Source organism: Marmota marmota, unplaced genomic scaffold (assembly GCF_001458135.2).
Source record: "Marmota marmota marmota unplaced genomic scaffold, marMar, whole genome shotgun sequence".
Lineage (NCBI taxonomy): Eukaryota > Metazoa > Chordata > Mammalia > Rodentia > Sciuridae > Marmota > Marmota marmota.
Genome location: NW_026000020.1, coordinates 9,353,415 through 9,365,274, shown reverse-complemented (window position 1 = coordinate 9,365,274; position 11,860 = coordinate 9,353,415).

The window sequence follows — 11,860 nt, the reverse complement described above, 5'->3', positions numbered from 1 at the left end:
CCCTGCCCCGAGCCGAGCCGCGGGCGCCCCTGGGCGCTCTGGCCTTTGTGTTTGCAGCACAGACACCGGAAACTGAGGCCAGGCCCAGACACGTGCGCCGCTGGGACAGGCGACAACTGAGAGTCCCTGCAAACCATTATTCGCTACTGATTGTGGAGGCTCTCTGTCTCTCTGGCTCTCTCTCTCTCTCTCTCTCTCTCTCTCTCTCTCTCTCTCACACACACACACACACACACACACGCATTATTTGGGCTCGGAAACTCAGCCCTGTAACTGAATTTTGTTAAGTGGCTTTGGGGTTGGTGGCATGCTGGCAGATTGTTGTGACTTGAAGTTGAACATATCCTCAGACAGATTGGCCCCAGAGAGAGGCACTTATTCTTCAATACCCACTTGATGGCACTGTTGGCTTCTATTTCTGTTACTACAGAGGGCACCAGAGGTGAAAATCTGAGCTAAGTTATCGCTTATTTTCTACATACCCAGTGACATTTTAGCTCCCTTACAAATTGGCAACCCGGAAAAGCCCATCTTTTAATCTGGCACAGAGCTGACTGGGCTCTGTCTGGGTAGGCAACAGGAGCCACCAGGATGTCCAGCATCTGTGGAGTGCCAAGTGCTAGGTCATGAGCACTCTGTCTTAACAGATCTAATCCTCCCAGCAGTGCCGTGAGGTGGGGTGCTTTTCATATAATGAGGAGACCGAGGTATCAGAGGTTGAGTCAGCGTCCCACCGTCCCACCGTGAGACCCCCAGGACCCAGAGGCCATGCTCTGCAACACTGTGTGACACCCCACTTTGTCTAAGATGGGGCGAGGACGCTAGGCTGTGGTCCTGTGTGAATATTCATTGTGCACCTGCTCCACACATGCAAGGCATTATGGGAAGGGAGGAGGAACCAACACTCTGAAAGCTGAAGTGGTATAATGCCTGCCCGCAGGGCTCCTCCATCAAAAAGGAGCCTGGAAAGGAGAGAGCCAGAGCAGGGAGGCCAACACATGCTCCCAAACTGTTTTCGAATCCCTGGCAGACTCCTGAATGAACAGGCAGGGGGCAAGAATCCCAATCACCCAAAGGAAACAGCCGTGAGCAGAGCCCTGCCCAGCTAGCCACCTGCTGCAAGGGGATGGACTTCAAAGCCTGCCCTTTTAGAGGGTCTTGGGAAACACTCCAGGCAGAAATTGAAATTCCAGAGCAGTCACACCCAAGGGAAAAGACTGCAACTCAGGATTAGGAGCTCTACTCTCGGATTCAGGACAGAATCAACAGAAATCCATCCAAGTACAAGACCAAGGCCCTGTGAAGTCCAGGTGAGCTTCCGGTGACTTAATTCCCTATGAGAAAAGGACCTGATGCTTTTCAGAGGAGAACAACAGAACAGGGAGAACCTGCAATAACACTTTCAACGTCACCATACGGTGTATTTTTTAAATAAAATATTAGACAGCCAAGGAAACAGAAAACTGTAGATCATCATCAAGAGGAAAAACAACAGCTGTCCATTGAGGACAACTCCCAGACAACCAGGATGTCGAAATGAGGAATATGGAACTAAAACGGTGATTGATATAATCAAACCCAGTGAGATCTAGATAAATCTGCTCCAGCCAGGATGATATCTCTAAATTTATTACCTTAGAATGAAGTCACACGTCTCAAGTTTTGCCCTCTACAGGGAAGACAAACAGACTGTCATCCCTTAGGCCCTAAACAAGACCAGGCTTCCTGCTGTTGGGGGTCCTCACCTGTGGTTACTGCACTGTGGGTTCAGGCCATGCATGACCCATCACCCTAGTGTTAGCCAGCTTCCCGTCTGTGGTGAGCTCCCTGTAAATGACTTCAAAAGAGGGAAATTTGTTTGGGCTCAGGGTTTCAGGAGCTGTAGTCTGTCTTTCCCTGGCCCCGCTGCCTTGGACCTGTGGCAAGGCAGGACCTCAGGGCAGGGAGGCTGCTCACCTCATGGTGACCACTCAACCTTAGAGAGAGAAGAAGATGCCAGGGTCCCAGTGTTCCCCTCAATGACACCGCCCACCGTGACCTAAGTTCCCTCTACTAGGCCTCGCCACCTCCACAGCACCACAGGCCACTGAGCCTTTAGAGCAGGGGCCTTTGGGTGACATTTAAGATCCAACCATAGCGTGCACCACTGTGGAAATCGGTGCTCAGGGAGTCCATAGTGGTGTTTCCCTGATATTGCACTGAGAAATAAACTGCCATCTGCTACCTCCCGTCAGGAGGACCTGTGAGATTGTGGCAGGTTGACAGGTCACCTTACCAGCAGAATGAGGACTCAGACCCTTTCACTTGCCAACTTAACAGAGACAAGAGAAAACTCCTAAAATCCTCCAGAGGCGGGGGCGTCAGAAACCCCTCGTCAGAACGCATGCTGGCCAGGTAGCAGGGAACGTGGACTTCCAAGGCTGGGAGAGAGTGACTGCTCACTTACAATTCTGTATCCACCATCTTTTTTTTAAAATAGGAAGCAAGATGTTTTAAAATAAACAAAATCTGAGAATATCATAAGAAAATGAAACAATTCAAGATGAAAGGAATGATATCAAATAAAAATTAGAATCTACAATGAAAGAACAAGGAGCCGCGAATAGGTGGATAGATACGAGAGTGTCTTTCTTGTTTGTATTGTTATTGAAAGTCCACTGACTAAAGCAAAAGTAGTCACATGTTGTAAGATTTATTAACACAGTGGAAACAAACACTCAATTCGAACAGCACCAAGCACAGAGGAGAAGGTAAATGCAAGTTCTGACACTATATGTGGAGTTTGGGGATATTAATTCAGAGTCAAATCCAACTGAGTCACTAAAGAATAACTAACCCAAAGAGATTAGAAAAGTGAGAAAAAGAGAGAGAGAATAGAAGTTCCTGTAAGACAAACAGGAAAATGTATCAATAGTGACATTAGTAAGAAAAAAGTTATCAGTAGCGACATTAAATGCCCCAATTTAAAGGTAGTGCCATCAAATGAGCCAACTGAGTAGTGTTCACAAGAATCACACTTTATATATAAACACCACAGAATGGCTGGAAGAAAAAGGATGGGGAGATCTACGATGCAGTGTTCATTTTACACCAAGTAGATTTTGACACATGAGTATTATCAGAAATAAAAGGGGTCACTTTAAAATAATAAAAGGATCAATGTATCAAGAAGACAATCCCAAATGTATATGAACCTAACAACGGAATTTCTAAATATCTCAAGTAAAAAAGTGAAGGGATCAAGACAGAAATAGAAAAGCCACAATCAGAGTCAAAAATTTAAACCTCATATCAGTAATGAATTAAAAAGTACAGAGAAAAACCACTAAGGATGCAGAAAATTTAAACAACACTAGGATTCAGTTTGACCAAATCAACATAATAGAATATTACACCACCAATAGAAAGATATATTTTCTTTTCTAGTACACATGGCACATTCTCCAATACTGACCACACAGAGGACTATAAAAGAATCTCTAAACTTGAATGGATAAAATTATAGGATCATGTTTTCTGAGCCAGGCCTATAATCCCAGTTGAGGCTGAGGCAGGAGGCCAGCCTCAGCAACTTAGTGAGACTTTGTCTTAAAATCAAATAAAAAGAGCTAGTGATGTAGCTCAGTAGAAGATCACCCCTGGAGTTCAATCCAGTACTAGAAAAAAAGTGTTTTCTGATCACAATGGAATTAATTGAACAATCAACAATGATATCTTATCTAGAAAAATACACAAATATTTGGAAAACAAGTGAGACACTTCTAAGTAACTTAGGAGGTCAAAGAATAAATCATAGGAAACATGAGGAAATGCTACAAACTGAAATGGCATACATTGAGGAAAACAGATCAAAGTAACAGAATTAGAATGTCCAGATACAGATTCATATATCCTTTGACAAAGGTGTCAAGGTACTTCATGGAGAAAAGAAAACAGTTTCAACAAATGGTGCTGGAATAACTAGAAATCTATCTGGTGAAAAAAAAAAATGGCCCTGGACCCTGGTGTTTATCATATATATAAATTTAACTCTCATAACCAATATAAAAAGAAGGCTGACCCAACAGAGGCCAAGGCCTTGAGCAGACGTTTCTCTAAGGAAGACGTACACATGGAGGATGCACACCTGGAAAGGTGCCCACACCATCAGCCACAGGGAAACACACATCAAGACACACATCAAAACCGCATACCAAAATAATCAATGCATATAGCCCCTTGGTATAACTGATATTTAATTTAGGAAGACACACAGTGAGACGCATCAGCCAGGCTATGGGAAACTAGAACCCTCAGGCACCCCTGGTGGGGTTGGTAAATGGAGCAACTACTTTGGAAAACAGTTTGACAATTGCTCAAAACCTTAAGCATGGTGTTTCCATGACTCAGGAATTTCACTCTTAGGTGTAGACCAAGAGGAATGAAAACTATGTCCTCACAAAAATCTCATGCACAAATATTTATGGCAGTGTTATGCATGGTAGCCAAAAGGGGGGAACAACCCAAGTGTGTATCAGCTAGTGAACAGATGAACAAGATACAGTGTGTTCATACACCGGAATATTATTCAGCCAGTAAAAATGAAGTACTGAGACATTCTATAATATAGATGAATCTTGAAAGCATTATCCTAAGTGAATGGACTCAATCACAAAAGAATGATGTCATGCATATAAAATGCACAGAATAGGCAAATGCAGAGATGGGAGGTGGATCAGGAGTTGCCTAGGCTGCAGAGGATGGAAGGCATGGGGTGATGGGTAACGGACACAGGTTCCTTTTTGGGACTGATGCAGTTTTTACGACATTGATTGTGGTCATGATTGCACAGCTCTAGGGATACACTAAACACCCTTGAACTGTACACCTCACGGGTGAATCACGTATTATATTGTTAATAAATCTGTCACCCAACAAATGAACCTTGGTTCTTTCTGCACACCATATATATATTTGAACTAAACAATGGCTAATAAACCTAAATATGAAAACTAAAACTGCAGAACATCTAGACAAAAAAACAGGAGAAAACCTTGGCCACTTTAGGGATGGCAAAGATTTCTTAGTAGAAAGGAAGAATTGGTAAATTGGACTTCATAAGATTTTTTTCAAATTCTGCCCATTGAGTGCCCTGTGAAAAACGTGAGTTATGGATTTTAAAAACTCATATGTTTATAAAAATAAATAAAATTCTTATAAATCAGTAGGAAAAAGACAGACTGGCAGGAGACAGACAGACATGAGGGGTGGGGACGTGGGGTTAGGGGACCGATTCTGTAAACTAGGCCCACTGTGCTGACCCCACAGGCTTTCTTTTCTAAGAAGCCATTTCCCTGTAGCCCTGCCAGACTTAAATCAATAGGATATGTTACTTTCTTTCTTTCCTTTTTTTTTAAGAGAGAGAGAGAGAGAGAGAGAGAATTTTTTAATATTATTTTTTAGTTATCGGCGGACACAACATCTTTGTTTGTATGTGGTGCTGAGGATCGAACCCGCATGCCAGGCAAGCGCACTACCGCTTGAGTCACATCCCCAGCCCCAAGATATGTTACTTTCCTCAGCAAACTTCCTGTTATCTGCAGGAAAAATGCAGACCCCCAAATGTCAATAAAAAGAACACAAGTGACCCAGAAGAGGGGACTTTGGTCACATTTATACCAAACAGATCCCAGAGCTCAGGGAGATAAGGATAATTCCCCTTATCATAAAATCTATAATAACAGCTTCCAGATAGAACTGGTCAGCATGGGCCAAAGTGACCTGAATGGTCATGGCCAGTGGGGACTTGCTAGTTTGATGTCACTCTGCTATCAGTCAAAAGACGAGAGGTGGACTCTGGAAAGTTCCCCAAGACCTCCAACAAAACTGGAGAGCAGGAGAGGCACGCTGTCCTTCTCCTCTCTGAGAGGACCCATTCTCTCCCTTGAGAGTGTCCCCTTGTCCCCTTTCCTATCCCTTCTAATAAACTCAGGCCTGTTACTCTGAGCAATGTGATTACAAGAATCGGGGTTTGAAAGGGGAAGCTTCCAAATGCCTCAGTTTCCTAGGAGGGCCCCACCCTGTAACAAGGCCACTTGATTAAAATTATGCCTGAAAGTCTTAAATAAACACTTTACAATAAAAGATAAATAACTAAGAAAAGATGCTTAATAGCCATGGTGGATACTCAAACCCTGATGAGGGTCCTCATGGCTCTAGAGGGATTGTTTGGCCCAAAACTGCCTCCTGGATATTTGAAGTTTGGCGGCAGGCTTTCTCTTTACCTAGTAAGCTGCAACCTAACTTGACGTGCAACCAGACTGTAATGGACTCTTGTGTCAAACCATGAGTCTCAGCCAATCACAAGTAGCCAGTTGTTCAACAGAGCCGACTGTCTCTGAACATTTCTGTACGTCATCCCCTTTCTCTGATTATAATTATAACCTCCCTGGGGTGGCTAGAGCACTCTGGAGTCTTTTTGGTCAGGAATGCTCTCCAGTCCTAGGATTCCAAATACAGCTAATTATGAGATGCTATCATTTTCCCCTTTCAACAGTTCCCCACCAGAATGATTAAGATTTAAAACACTGATAATGCCGACTATGGACAGGGGACTTGAAAGTTTGATGTGGTGGGGGGGGGGGGCTCGTATTTAGCCATGGGAGTGGAAAAGAGCTTGGCAATTTTTGGTAAATTACACATGCATTTGAGGCAGATGGTCCAGTCCCAGGCATTTATTCAAGAGAACTGAAAACCAGTCTCAACTCGAAGAGTGGTGTGGAAGAGCCGCTGTATTTGTCACAGAAACAAACTGTGGTAACAACCCCAAGTCCATGGGCAAACTGTTGCGATTAATACGTAAGCTGGGTCCTCCTACTCAGCAGTAGAGAGAAAGGATCTGCTGAATCCTCATAGGGCCTGGACGGATCTCATAAGCAGAGTGTTGAAAGGAAGAGCCATTTAAAGGGTACATACTGCGACTCCATTTATATGAGGTTAAGGAGGGCACGACTGGTCTTTGGGGACAGAAATCAGAACAGAGATTACATTTGAGGAGCGGAGATTTGAAGAGATTGAAAAGAATTTTCAAGACTTATGAAAATGTCCTAAATTGGGATGGTAGTCAAATGAAAGAATCCATTTGTCACGACTCAGGAAGAAAACGTTTAAGATCTAATGTATGTAAAGTATGCTTCAATAAAAAGCATCAATCAGCAACTCGGGAGGCTGAGGCAGGAAGATCACGAGTTCAAGGCCAAACTTAGCAACTCAGCCAGACCCTGTCTCTAAATAAAATAGAAAAAGGGCCAGAGATATAGCTCAGTGGTCAAGTGCCCCTGGACTCAATCACAAAAGAATGATGTCATGCATATAAAATGCACAGAATAGGCAAATGCAGAGATGGGAGGTGGATNGGATGAGGGGGAGGGGGACAAGGGGGAGGAGGAGAAGAAAGATAAATGAACATAATGAAACACATCTGGGGCAGGTGGATTTTTTGATCTAGGCAAAAGAATGAGACTTCAACTAAGTGTCTGCAAAGAAAATTCATTCTCCAAAAAAAAAAGGAGAGAGCTGCTCAGAACAGGAGCCCCACGCTCTGCTGCCTCCTCTTTGTCTCTAAATCGACATCGGACTACAATGCCTGCAATGCCTCCCACCTGGGGAGGATGAGTCTTAGGAGATGAATGATCACCCAGGACGCACGACTGCTGGGTGGGGACACAAGCGCCACCTAGTGGCAGAAGGCCGGGATGCCGGTGTTCTTTCTGGACCCACTTGGTCCCTGGAGAATTGGCGGCTCTGGGTTGCCTGTAGACCGTGTGTTTAACCCAGACCTTGATGGATAAGACAGAGAAGAGTGAAGTGTCAGGCTGAGGTTGTTGAGAGCCATGAGTGAGGTGCCTTACCTGGGTCATCTCAGAAAAAGGTGTTGGGGACACGTCAGGAGCAGCGAGAACTTCCAGGGCTTCTGAGTCAGGACCAGGACATTCAGATGAGTCACAGCTGGAGACACCTGGTGACCCTGAGACATAACACCATCAAATCTGTTTTTATAGCAAGCTTTCACACAAAGCACATGGACGTGCTATTCAATTCTCACAACCAATCTGAGAAGTATCTCGGTCTTGATTTTCCAGGTGAATAAAAACAGCCTCAGGAAGCGTAAGTCCTTCAAAATCGCCAGGGGGAATCCTTAAGGGGCAGCGGGACCTCATTCCTGAGGGCCCTCACTTCCACCTGGAGACCCTCCTGTCCGTCTTGCTGTGTCCTGTGTGGACCCAGGTGTGCTGGGCAGGCTCCCCTCCCCTCCGCAGCCTGGTCTTCCTAACGGAGTTTCTCAGAAATGGTGGGAGAGGACCTGTGTGCTTTCGCAGGGGGTCTGAGAGGGCAGAAGCTCTGCCCCCACAGAACTTGATAATAAGACGACTGTAACGTCACAGTTCTGCTCCCCTGTGGAGGGGGCCCGGGGCCCAGCACTGTACTTTGGTCTGTGTTTGGAGACCAGTGACACCAGGGGCCCACTGGGGTGGCAGGAGGTGGAGAATCACGCGGGCCAGCGCTGGAGAGGGCCGGAGACCGAGCAGTAGGGCTCCTCAGGAGCCTGCCTCACGGGGCAGCCAGGGAGCCGGGTGCGCAGGACACCTCAGGCTCCAGGGACAATGTGGCCACCTGTGCTGGGAACTTCGTTTGCTTTTTCTAATTTTTTTCTTTTTTATTCTCTTCAGTTCATTGTATCTCATCCTCTGTGGTATCTCTGTGGCTCTCTAGAGGGAAGGCGCTGGGGACCCAGGGCTTGCTCTGCACGCTGTGGATGGACACAGAGACCCCAGGTCACTACAACCACAAGAATGGGATCCTAATTAGAATCAGCTATACTCCATGTACGTGTAATATGTCAGAACACTCTACTGCCCTGTGTATCTACAAAGAACAAGTAAAAAACGTAGAGGACATTATACTAAGTGAACTAAGCCAGTCCTGAAAGGGCAAATACCACATGATTCCACTTATAGGAGGCATCCACAGCAGGACCACTGATGAGAGCAGAACGCAGAACCGTGGTTGCCAGGCTGGGGAGTGGGAAATGGGGAGATGCTCTTCCACGGACATAAAATTTCTGTTAAGCAAAATGAAAACGTTCTGGAGATCTGCTGTGCAACCTCGTACTTAGAGTTAGTGATGCTATATTATATACTTATAATATTTTGTTTGGAAAAAGAAGAAAAAAATTCTTCATTATTGGAGATCTTGATGGTCCAGAGACCAATATGTGCAAAAGCCATGATATTGGCCGAGATTTAGAAGGATCAGCTATGAATGTGGTGTCATTTTAGAAATAACTTAACCAACTTATTGAGTTGGTTAGGAGGACACAAGCCAGTTGGATCTCTGGAGTGGAGTATTCTAGAAAAGCAAAGCGTGGATGGGAAGCAGGTGTGATTGATGTACCTCAGGACACGTCTGCAATGTGCTTTCAGGTTAGTGGCTCAGAGCTCTGGAGATGGCAGAATGCAAAACACTGAGTCCCTAACTTAAGGCACTCAGGGAACAGTGCTCATGGCCCTGGGAAAGGCCCCAGTGCTGGGTACATCAGGGGGCTGCACCTCAGGTCCTCAGGGGGTTGGAACAGAGCCAGCCACTGAGGGCTGGTGTGGATGCTCCTCAGTGTTGCCATGGAAACCATCCCCCAAGAACCTGGCTCCAAGGAGATTTTATAGGCTTTAGGTGGTGCAGCAGGAGAGAGGCCTCACCAGAAGGGAGCCTGCGGCCCTGAAGGGGAGGACTCCAGAGTTCCCCAGGCCTGTTCACGCTGCAGAAGAGCTGGGCTTCCTTGTCATCTCCCACCAGACCTGCACCTGCCGAGCCCCTCCCTGCGCTGCAGCCATAGGTGTGCACGGGAAGGGAAGCGACCTCTAGGCCATACGAGACCATTGCCAAGGTGAGAAGGGGAGGTGACCGTGTGACCCACCGTGGCCCCAGGAAGAAGGCCTTGGCCGTGGGGCTCAGACATGCCCATCTCCTGGCAGGAGCTCCTTGGAGTGGAGCTGGAGTACAGGAGTGGGTGGCCGAGGTCATTGGCACTAGGACAGCCCCTCTGCTCCGAGTCTGTGTCAGCTACCCCTGGTGAAAGGATGTGAGTGTGATTGTCCCTGAACAGATCCGTTCTTCACTATAATAAATGTCTAAGTCTTGTATCTGTCTTTGAGGTCTCCATCCACCATCCACCAACACTAAAAGCCCTTAGAGAAAGATCATTGGCCAGTCTGTCCCCCCAGCCCTCAGTGTCTCACAGGGTCATGGACACAACAAAGCAGGCATTTCCAGGTTTTATTGTAACAGGGTGTAAGAAGCTCTCCACCCAATGCACACAGCACCTGTCCACCCTGTGCCAGCCAAGGGCCAGGCTCAGTCCCACGAGACCTGACTCTCACACAAGTCCTGCTCCCTCCTCTGAGAAGCTTGGCCTGGAGGGGAGCCAGACAGAGGCACAGCCAGCTTCCACTCCAGTGTCTGGGTCAGAAGTGCCAGAATGGGCCAGCAGGAGGGACCTGGGGAGCCACATCTGCACATTGCCCTCTCAGGCCTCCAGGGCTCTGCACTGAGTCCAGCAGGTGGGGGTGTGTTCCGGGGCTGAGGGGGTAGGATCAGTTCCACACTTGAGTCGGCCATTCAGGAAGAGGTCTTCAGCAGGAAGCCGGACCTGGGAGGGGGGCTTTAAAGCAGGTCCAGAAGGCCCTTGGAATTTCCTGGGTCTGAGCCTCTGGAGAACAGACATTAATCAGATACTGTCAGGGGCCAGGCCCTACATGTACACTATGAAATGTTTACCCCAAATTAGTTTAAGTGAAAATGTTTAAATGAAAAAAAAAATAAATTTTTCCTCGAGAGAAATCCAGAGTTTTCTTAGGGAGTCTTTAAAGCTATAACCTCCTACACTCTGAGGTCTGCAAAGCTTAACATTCCTCAACTGAACCAATGGCAGTGTTTGTGTTTCTGGGGACCTTTCCAGAATAGCATCAGGCACGTTTGAAAGGCTGCCCCCTGGTGGACATTTCCTGAGCTTCTTTTCTTGCCCCCTCCACACTTGAGGCAGTTGGAGATCTCTTGGTCATTCTGGCACATTCTTTGGAAAGTCCCTAGTACCTCTATTCAAATGTTCTTCAGTTAGAGGTGAAGAACCCCCAAATCTATTTCCAATCTTCCCGACATTTCCTGATAAAACAAAGTTTAATATCAGCTTGTTGAGATTTGCTGCTGTGGCTTAGGGATTTCATAGTGACCCAAAGAGAAAACACAGAATTATTTGGTTTCTCCAAGTTTTGCAAAAAAGTATTCCCCAATTTGGCAAAAAAAGCAAAATGAAAAGTGAACCTCAAAGAGTCTTAACCAGTCTTGAGATTGAGAAAGTAGAAAACCTTCTACCTTTAGCCCAATTTAGCAAGTAGTTGAAATGTACCGCTGACTTGGAAAGGATCCCCTCCCCAAAGTGAGGCCATCTGCCTCCTTTACATTGACAGACACTGCCAGGTGTGGGCAGCTAGGAGGACGTGGCCTCAGGGCCCCAGAGGGTCTCAGCAGTGGCTGAAACGTCATTGTGCCACCCAGGCCACCAGGCCAGAATCTCTGTGGGGATGGGAAGGTCAGGTATTGGCACTGAATGCAGATCTACTCCAGTCCCTTCCTTTTACCAGCGAGAACATTGAGATCCAGGAAGGAGGGACCGCTGGACTTGGCCACGTTATTGAGAACTGACGGGAATGTGGGTCAGAAAACCTTGAATTCAGTTGGAAATTTCCAAACTCGTTCTGGATTCTGTGGTGACACCTAGAGGTGATGATGTCCCACCTGGGTGCTTGTTCAGGTCTCTTTCTCTGCC